General features: G+C 39.5%; 2 long non-coding RNA genes across 2 annotated transcripts in view; one reads left to right on the forward strand and one right to left on the reverse strand.

Annotated features, from left to right (window-relative positions):
• Positions 1-1,564, forward strand: part of LOC120314136 — a 24,004-nt gene extending 22,440 nt beyond the window's left edge. The window contains exon 5 of the long non-coding RNA XR_005558351.1: positions 585-1,564. This is a non-coding gene — a long non-coding RNA (uncharacterized LOC120314136). The remainder of the gene's footprint in view (positions 1-584) is intronic.
• The window catches only part of LOC120314137, a 24,816-nt gene extending 18,635 nt beyond the window's left edge, over positions 1-6,181 (reverse strand). The window contains exons 1-3 of the long non-coding RNA XR_005558352.1: positions 5,948-6,181; positions 5,206-5,276; positions 47-210 (exon numbers count right to left, since the gene is read on the reverse strand). This is a non-coding gene — a long non-coding RNA (uncharacterized LOC120314137). The remainder of the gene's footprint in view (positions 1-46; positions 211-5,205; positions 5,277-5,947) is intronic.
• Between the last annotated feature and the right edge of the window lie 4,347 nt (positions 6,182-10,528).

Here is a 10,528-nt window from a genome sequence, read left to right on the forward strand (position 1 = left end):
CATGATAATCCATGCCGTGAAGATGCAAGCAGAGCTAATCACTTACCTAGATTGATTGCTCATAAGCTTCACTCCTTTTTACAAGATTCACCCAGCAATAGTTATTGCTTAAGCTTGTCTGAAGAAAATTTAAATTCAGATGGTTCACTGTGACATATTTCGTGTCACATTTCCAAGCATCAAAAGATATCAAACGCCACAATTCATATCCTGGAGTAAGAAAAAGGAACAGACAAACAGTTTTCTATTTTTCTGTTTTTTTCTCCTGTCTGGCATGGCAACTGATGCTTTATAAATGCTTTGGCAACAGAGTAGACTTTTATGGACCTTACATGGATGGTCAATACATACTAATTTATACCACATGTGCTAAGTCATTCCAGGAGAGATCCTATACTTAGCTATTAGAATGTTATCCAATTTCCATAGAGGTTTCATTGACTTACATGGAATTCAATATATAAAAATGGTATAATCAGTCCCTTTTTTAGATTCCTGTACAGAGGTAGTCATAGTGAAATGTCCTACTTTGCCCCATTTCTTAATATGTTCTATGCTTGCTGTTTTTCTCTTCCCAAAAACAGAATAAAACTACAACCCTGGGAGAATTGGAAAGTTCATCTGGATTCAGACCATGGCACTTTGGAACGTGTCCATGGAGCCCGCTTGACAGCACACAACTAACCATTTCCCGTTTAGTTTCCCTTGAGAATTTCCATGCTGATATTTATCAAAATACAGTTTTTCATCAATTTGTTTTTCAGAAATAAAAACACTTTTAATGTTTTGCATCATATATCATCAACAATCTCTCCAATCTTGTTATAAAATGCAAAATCATGGCTGGGCTGGACTTATGCCCGTCCCAAGGGACTTGGCTCAACAAATTCTCATGGCATATTGAAAATAGCTTCTTCATAGTAAAATGCCCTTTTTTGTAAACAATCATGAAAAATAGAAAGATTGGCCACTTGTTTTCACAAAACAGTTTATTATCTGAGAATTTAAGGACCTCCATGGTTTAGAATTCTGGTTTCCCAGGAAATAAACTTTCATAGATCACTTAATTTATAGTGCACTAAATGTATCACTATATTTAATTAATAATGTGTTAGATCGTTACAAGAAAGCATGCAACAAAATGTTGCAGTATAAAGAATACCTGGCCAGTATGTTATCATCCAACTGATTCTTTTCACATTTTAATTTTCTGTTCCTCTTTCCCTTCTCCACAACTCTTCTCTCTTTAGCCCAATAATCACTTTCTTTATCTAGCTCAGTGTTTTTCAAACCTGGTAACTTTAAGAGATGTGGACTTCAACTCCCAGAATTTTCGCCAGCCAGCATGCCATGAACTAGCTGCTTATGCATTTCATTGCTACCATTAAGCTTTATCTGCTTTTTAAAAAAAACTTGTGCAAAAGTATAAGTAGCCCCAAAGATTCTGATGCTTCTCATTTGTTAATAGGTAGATAGGAATTCATATCCTATTATAAAAAATGCAACTGACATTATATGTATCATGCAATGCAAATGATTTGAATTAAAATCAGTACATAATTTGTATCATGGTGTAAGTAACATGAGTTACCTAAGGAATACCATTTACTGTTTGTTCACTTTGGATTCTTCCAGACCCTTTGATTATTAGTAATGGCAATTAGACACGTAGACACCTCATTCCATTCAGAACTTGTTAGCATCCAAGGGGGGGCCATCGGCTTATAGCCTCCCATTTGCAGCAATATCTGATTGCTCCCCTTGACAATCCACAAGTTCATATCAAATGCAGTGGCAGGTTCAATCCAGCAACCTTTCTTCCCCAGCTGGAACAGGATAGTGATCATGATTGTGTGCAAACTATTACTGTAGTGTTTAACTGACCAGTCACTACAGGATGCAGACCGGGACCTGCATACAGACGGCAGCAGTTTTATGAGACAGGAAGAAAGGCTAGCTGCCGATGCCATGGTCACATTGGATCAAGTACTGGAAGCAGCAGCTCTCCCTGCAGGTACTTCAGCTCAGAAAGCTGAACTCATTGTCTTGATGAGGGCCTTAGAAAAGTCAGATGGTGCAGTTAATATATTTACAGACAGTAAATTGGGGGGAGGGGAGGTTGTGTTATACATGCTCATGGGGCATTGTGGACAGACTGTGGTTTGTTCATTGCTCCTATTAAATATGGACAGGACATTTTAAGGCTATTGGATGCTGTTTTGCTCATGCATGTGAAGGCCCATGTTAGGGTTGATACTAATCATGGAAGGGGAAACGCCTTGGCCAACTGCACCTCAAAGTCTGCCGCTTCAGGTCTCCTGTCCCCTTGGTATATGGGCACGCTTGTACCCTCACATTTGCCTATGCTGGCTCCAACATATATTTCACAGGATGGGCACAGAGCCTATAGACTGGGTGCTGTTTATTGTGGACATAGGCTGGAGAAGGACGGGAAAGGCCTTCTCCCAAAACATGAATTATAGGCCCTCTTATGAAAATTGCATGCTAGCACACATTGGGGTTACAAGGCCATGGCTGAGTTTCTTATAAAGGACTATATTTGTCCTAAGATCTATAACAAGGCCCTCACAATGATCAAGCAATGTGTGATTTGTCGATGTAATGATCCTGTGGAAATGATTAAGTTCCCCTTGGAGCTGGCCAGAATCCTGCTAATTTTGGGGAGGTTGATTTTACTGAGTTGCCATGGACACGGGGTTTTAGGTTTTTGTGGGTGCTTTCTCTGGATAGAAAGAAGCCTTTCCCTGTTGTACTAACAAGGCATGTGAGGTGGTTGAGGCCCTTCTGAAGGAAATTATTCCGCTTTTTTCCTTCTCATACCAAGGCTTTGGCTCTGTCATTACCCAGCAGGTGTCTTGGACCCTGGGTATTGTTTGGCAGCTTCGTTTGGCTGTCTTTGTTCAGCTGAATAAAAACATAAAGCTTAAAGGCAACTTCTGGTTTCCTGTATTTTTTTTATCAAGCAAAACCTCAGAACCTGCACAGCAGCTCCTTTGTTTATATTGCAGTTTTAAAAACTTATTCCAGCATTTTTTCCTTGTGTTTTTATTCCAGGCTGATTCCATGCTTAATAGAGGGCATGCAAAATAAACACATACAGAAGCAATTGCTGGCACCGCTGGCATCATACAGGCCAAGGTAGAGAGAGAGTGGGTTGTGTTTGCTTCTCATTGGCTGCTCAAAACAGCTTCCTGGGGACACAGGACACCCCTGCGTGGGCTTTGTGATCCCATTTCTGGCTGGCTGGGAGAAGGACCGGAAGGTGGACGGCCGAGGTTGCTTTTTTTGGAGACCAAATAGCAGCTAAGCCTTGGCTTACATTTCACTTAGTGAATGTTTGAAGTTACAGTGAAAAGAGTGACTTACCGTTTTTCACACTTACAACCATTGCAGCATCACCTGATCAAAATTCAGACACTTGGCAACTGATTCATAGTTATGATGGTCACAGTGTCCTGGGGTCATGTGATCCCCTTTTGCGACCTTCTCACAAGGAAAGACAATAGGGAAGCCAGATTCACCTCACAACTAGGTTACTAACTTATCAGCTGCATTGATTGGCTTAACAACTGCTGCAAAAAAAGTTGTAAAATGGGCCAAAACTCACTTAACACATGTCTTGCTTAGCAATAGAAATCTTGGGCTCAGTTACAGACGTAAGCCAAGGACTACCTGTATGTAAGTTAAGCTGGTGGAGAAACTACAAATACACTGACAGCATCTTGGAGAGCCTGTCAAAAGGGAAACCGAGTCCAGAAGTCATTCAGAAGTTACTGTCCATCTTTCCAAAGTCCTCAGTGATCCCACAAATATATTTTTTTAGGAAGAACGTAAAGGACTATGTGATAGACTTTGTTATAGGGGCACCATAAATGCCTTAATGACTAGCCTCCCTCAAGTGTCCAGAAAGACAGAGACAGCGAAGGGAAGATGCCGTCACAGCACTGAGGAGGAAAGGACCACCTGGGGGATAGGGCGGGGGTGACCCGGGTGGGAATTACCCACAAAGGCCACTTGGGAGTGGTGTGATGGCTACCCTTTCAGTCTCCCTTCCAGTTCTGGTCTTTGCCAGTGCTAATTTGATCCAGTTTGGCCACATCATCAAACACTTGACCAGAAGACACGCCCTGATTTATAATGGCTACTGCTGCTACTTCGGGCTGGGTGGTTCCCAACAGTTGGTGGATGCCACCGATTGCTAAGGGGGGGTCTTGGGTGTCCTGAGAGGGGTCCTGGCTTCTCCTCAGCTAAAGGGGCACCTGTGGATCTAAGGAGCTTCTCCAGAGCCCTCCCTCATTTCTCAGATGGCACCTCTGCCCACCTCTGCTTTCTTTCGCATCAGACGGGCACCAACCAGGTAGCAGGTAGTCCTTAGTTTACAAATGTTCACTTAGTGACCTTTCAAAGTTACAGTGGATTGCAAAAAGCGACTTAGAAACATTTTTCACCTTCAGAACTAGCGTAGCATACCCTTTTGGCAATTGACTCGTATGTACGACGGTTGCAACATCCTAGAGTCACACGATCCCCATTTGAGATCTTCACTTAATCACCCTGTTGCTGACTTAAGAACTGCAGTGATCCACTTAGCCACTATGGCAAGAAAGGCCATAAAATGGGCAAAGGTCACTTAATAACTGTCTTACTTAGCAGCACAAATTTTGGTGTTAACTGTGGTCATAAGGCGAGGACTGCCTGTATCCCAGAAGGTGTGAGGGGCAGCAGGGGTGGTGGGGAGAAGCAGTCATAAAATGGGAATTTTATTTATTTGCTAAATTTATTTGCCGTCTACCTCACCGTGGGGCTGTGCTGGGCGGTTTATTGTAATTAAAAAGGAAGGCCAATGAAAAGGCTCATAAACCTAAGAAACAGAACAATGAAATAAACAAAGGAACACAAATGGGAGTAAATACATCAATACAACTTGGGAACAATATAGGTGGGAGGATTTGGGGCATCTGCCATTCAGGGGGTTTCATTAAAGGATGTCCCCCCTAAAATTCAAGAACCAGACATGGGTGGGGAGGCCTTGAGTCCCAAAGTGACCTTAAACAAGTTATTCCCTGTGAAAACCACAAAGCCACCCAGCCTTTGCTCACGTTTTAAGAGTTTGCTTTCAAAATATTGACCCAGGCAGGTGCCCAATGGCCCCGGATGCTGAGACAGACACAGTGATGTTGTTACCTTGGCCGCACAATTGTGGCTCTGTTCTTTGCTTCCAGGTGTTGTCAAGTTCATGACTGTGCTATCAGGACCTGTTGCGGCACCAAACCCAAAATGGAGAAATTTATATTAGCCTAGGAGGGATATATATTTTAAATAGTATCTTATTTCTTATGTTTCTTTACTTTTGCTTTCCTTTCTTTCTTTTTTCTTTTTTTTTCATCATTTTATCTATCTCTTAAGAATTGTAAAAGTGTGAAATGGCTTATATGGAAAAAATAGAGTTAAATTTGTAAATGTAAATGTAATTAATTTTTGAAAAAATCTTCACCAGTAAGAATATCTAGAATTTGGTGGGAGAAATAAACTAAAATAAGGATTGTAATAGGATCTATGATAAGGAAACCAGAATGACTGAATAGAAAAGAAATATTATACTGATATGATTATTATTATTAGGAATATTGGGAAAAAAGTATATATTCATTTGTTATTTATCAAAACAATAAGAACTGTATTAATGTCTGCAAAAGAGGATATTTTGGGGAAAGAGGAAATCAACTAAAATTATTATGTGGAATATGGATTATAGAAATTAATTATTAATGATTATTTTACAAATGTAACCCAGACAACACACTGTTCATCAATTATTAAGCGATTTATGTTTTTTAAAAAATCAATAAAATATATTACAACAAAAAAATGCAGTTTACAGAATCAGCATATTGCCCCCAACAATCTGGATCCTCATTTTACTAACCTCGGAATGATGGAATGATGGAAGGCTGAGTCAACCGGTCAATATTGAACTCTTAGAAGTGAGCAGAGAGTTAGCCTGCAGTACTGCATTCTAACCACTGTGCCACCACAGCTCTTATTAGTAATCCTTCTGCCTCATAATACAAACAATGGTCAAATATTAGTTTTCATGAAATTCATTTTTAAATATTTACCACTTCAGATTCCAAAACAAATTAAACAATGATTTACAAACTGTAGATGATGAGAGAAAGAATAATTTCAAGATGTCCAAACAGAATCAGATTTTCTTAGAATTCTAATTTAGAAGAATGTAGCGGCCCAAATAGCATGATGCATTTCTTCCCAAGTTTTCCATATAAGGGAAACTTCAATATGAGATGGAGGAGGAGTGCTCATCTAAGACAGACAATGTTTGCAACTAATTGGGATAAAAAAGCCCACAAGGAGTCTCCAATCATAGAGATGTAGGAGAGGGACGTGAATGCAGTCTGCAAGATATTACTTCAGTCTTCAGTTCTTCTAACTTTCTCTCCTAAAAATGGCAGAGAGAAACAGAGAAAACAGTGGAGGAGATGTGACCTTTAAGTATGCTTGTCCTCCAGATGCCAGGTGTTCAAGCCATTCTAACCCATAAGCATCCCCGTCATTTCTGTGATTTTGGTAGCAACTGGGAGAAAATAAATAATATACTGTAGATTTCTTATTTAAGGCAAAATCTATGCAATGCAATTTTTATAACAGCTGTTCTTAAAATCTGAGTATGAAGAAACTTTGCCTGAGTTCTGAATCTGGAATGTCACATGTTTGTAATCAGATATAAATTAGGGACATTGCTCCAAATACCCCAAGGCATGAATCAGCTTTCAAAATGCAGTAACTGTTACTATCTTGAATTTTGGGGACAAATTCCTCAAAAATAGCTGTATCTAACCTCTGTATCTTCCAGTTGTCAATCAAATGTCTTCTTCAGCTTTGTTCCAAAAGATCTTTTAACTGGGGATAAAAAGAGTCATACATACATACATACAAAGCAATTCTCTAGCTGCTGTCCCAATCTCTTTTTCATCTGAATAACATTTATAAATATGTTGGCAGCTGCTGGAAATGTGTTAAATTTTACTCTTAATGTCAAGCATCCTCCTTCAACTTGTCTTATGTTTTGCCCTTTGGTCTCAAGTTGCTTTTCTGATATGCTTCATGGTTCCTAGTTCCAAATGTTATCCTAACATGGGTTCACAAGAAAATAAACTTAAACCATGGAGCCATGTTTGCTCATTTAAAAACTTTCACTGATAAGCATATGGAATGTAGACAAAAATTCAAGCCAAGTTTCTTATAAAGCTAAATAGTTCTATTTATTCTCCTTATTTATTCAAATTGAGTGTGAGGTACTCGAAGAAGAGAAGTTTGTTCATAAAGTTTTCCAGGCAGATGCACATGATGTCTTCCCTAATCTTTTTTATAGAATTAGAAAGTTTTTAAGCTTTTGATTTGCTACCTTCTACTTGTAGATCATTCATTTGTACTGTCATCACATAATTCCTCTTATGTTAACAGTTCCCTTGCTTGCCTATAAGCCAAATGTATGAACTTGTGATCAAGTTTGTTCCTGTTTTTGAGGAATAAATGTAGTTCTAGAAATCAATGATCCAGAAATCCAGTCCTTGATTCAGTGGGTCTCACATGAGAAACTAAAACACCTTTCTTTTCAGCATATTTCACTCTCCAAAGCTGCTTTGCTGCTGATACCTTCAGACTCCTTCTATCCTCTCTCAGCACACATTTTTCTTCTCTTTAAAATACTATTATACATGGTGGAAAGCCCAACGCTCCCTTCGGCCTCATCCAATTAATATTGGATGAATAGTATATTATAATACCAGTTCATGTCTTACTTTACTTTCCCTGTCATAATTAAAAAAAAAGATTGCAGAAGCAATACACGCCAATTCACTGGGGTGATTGCTCTGCCGGAACATTTGGACAGAATTCATCACCAGTTGACTTCACATATTTGTTGCCAGGTCATCTCATTTCAGATTCCAGTGAATCTGACTCAGATAATTAATTGTGTTGTTAATTGCAGCTGCCATAGTATTGTAATGACTTTTAATGGCATTACTATCAGAGCAGAAATGCAGGATTTGTCCAGACATTTATTAATTCAGCGTTTAATAATGGGTGTCCAGAATCATCCAGGAAAACTTGTCTATGACTAGTTTGTTCCTACAATCCAATATTTGAAATCCATTGTTTCTGCTTCTGAACCTAAAGATCTGCCCAGCAGATGGTTTGGATTATAAGGCCAGTAATCCCTTGTCAGAGGTCATGATGCTGAGCTGATACGAATCAGTCCAAAATATCCAGAGTAGTGGCAATTTATCAGGGAAACTGGATAAGTGCCTCTCCTTCCTGCTGCAGGCCAAATAATTTATAGATTCCCTGTAGAGCTCTTAATGAGCACCATGGCTTTCCATGACCCCTGATGCTACAACCCATGAGACTGTTTAAAATATAAATCCTTTCCCCTTTTTTCTTGTTATGTTAATAACGGAAAAATGGAAACACAACTGTTCGGTCAGGTTAAAGCTCAGTTTAAACAGAAAGGTGGGATCAGCTTAGGTAGGGTGTCCCAGATAGACTGGGCTCCTTTCTATTGTAGAAGCAACCCAGAATTCTCTGACAAATACTGCAGAATATACATGAAGATATGAGGGCCCTCAGGGGTGATGGTGCTACTATTGAAATGGAAGCAATTTCCCTTCCAGCAGCCCATGCACAGAGCCAGTGAATCACTCTTGAAAATACAGTAAGACAGGCACATCTTGAGAAGGTAACAGTAGCAGGTTATCTTTTCTGTTTTGTATTTGGGAAAAGATTGAGAGACGGGAGTAGAAAATGAAGGATATGAGAAATTGACTATTGGGCACACAATGATGGGATCTCTCTAAATTACAGATAAATTTCTAGTGCTGTTCACTTTCAGCTTTTAGGTGCAGTTGTAGATGGTGGGAAATTTCAGCTTGGTGTGCCTATTTCTTTGAAAATTTAGATAGGCACAAAGAAAATCTGAAGCACTCGCCCCTCCCTTCTCTTTCTTTTTGCCACTCCTAATCAGCAGTTTTTAGATTTGTGCTTCATAAATTCTAAGTTTACCATCTTGTTTGCACAAAGCTGAGGATAGATGATTTTCAGGAAAGGAAGAAACAGATCAAATATTTTGTAATGGATAAAACAAAAGAGGCTGATTAGCAATTGCTAGCTCTGAAGTATACCACCACTTTCTTCTTTAGGGAAGAAAGTGGGACAAGAACTACCTTTCCAAGCAATTCTCATAAAGAAGTGAAGAGGGAAATGCAAACTTTCTTCCTTCAGAAGCTTAATAATAATAATAATAATAACAACAACAACAACATCCACATCTGCCTGTTCCAGGTCCTGGGTAAGGACTCAATAGGTAGACAAAATGCCAAATCTAGTCTGAACATCTAGCTGACTGTGCGATGATCCATAATAATAATAATAATAATAGTAGTAATAATAATAATAATAAAGTTGGAAGGGACCTTGGAGGTCATCTAGTCCAACCCCCTGCTCAGGCAGACAATCCCTATACCATTTCAGACAGTGCAGTCTCTTCTTAAAAACTTCCAGTGTTGGAGCATTCACCGCTTCTGGAGGCAGGTTGTTCCACTGGTTAATTGTTCTAACTGTCAGGAAGTTTCTCCTTAGTTCTAGGCTGCTTCTCTCCTTGATTAGTTTCCATCTGTTGCTTCTTGTCCTGCCTTCAAGCACTTTGGAGAATAGCTTGACTCCCTCTTCTTTGTGGCAGCCCCTGAGATATTGGAACATTGCTATCATGTCCCCCCTCGTCCTTCTCTTCATTAAATTAGACATACCCAATTCCAGCAACCGTTCCTTATATGTTTTAGCCTCCAGTCCCCTCATCATCTTTGTTGCTCTTCTCTGTACTCTTTCTAGAGTCTCAGCATCTTTTTTACATTGTGGTGACCAAAACTGGATGCAGTATTCCAAGTGTGGCCTTACCAAGGCATTGTAAAGTGGTATTAATACTTCACATGATCTTGATTCTATCCCTCTGTTAATGCAGCCTAGCATTGCATTGGCATTTTTGGCAGCTGCAGCACACTGCTGGCTCATATTTAAGTGATTGTCTACTAGGACTCCGAGATCCCTCTCACAGTTACTACTGTTGAGCAAGGTACCCCCTAAACTATATCTGTGCATTTGGTTTTTCTTGCCTAAATGTAGAACCTTACTTTTTTCACCACTGAATTTCATTTTGTTGGATAGTGCCCAGTGTTCAAGTCTGTCCAGGTCCTCCTGTATCTTAATCCTATCTTCTGGACTGTTGGCTATTCCTACCAGCTTGGTGTTGTCTGCAAATTTGATGAGGAAAGGAGGAACTGGAAATTAAGGAGAAACTTCCTAACAGTGAGAACCAGGGCTTTTTTTTTTATCATAGAACACTCAGAACAGAGTTCCGGCACCTTTTTTGGATGGAACCTTGTAGGGTAGGCAAGGCGGGTTGTATGACATGTGTGAGTTCAGCACTTTT

Source organism: Crotalus tigris, unplaced genomic scaffold (assembly GCF_016545835.1).
Source record: "Crotalus tigris isolate CLP2741 ecotype Arizona unplaced genomic scaffold, ASM1654583v1 scf7180000018838.1047803, whole genome shotgun sequence".
Classification (NCBI taxonomy): Eukaryota; Metazoa; Chordata; class Lepidosauria; order Squamata; family Viperidae; genus Crotalus; species Crotalus tigris.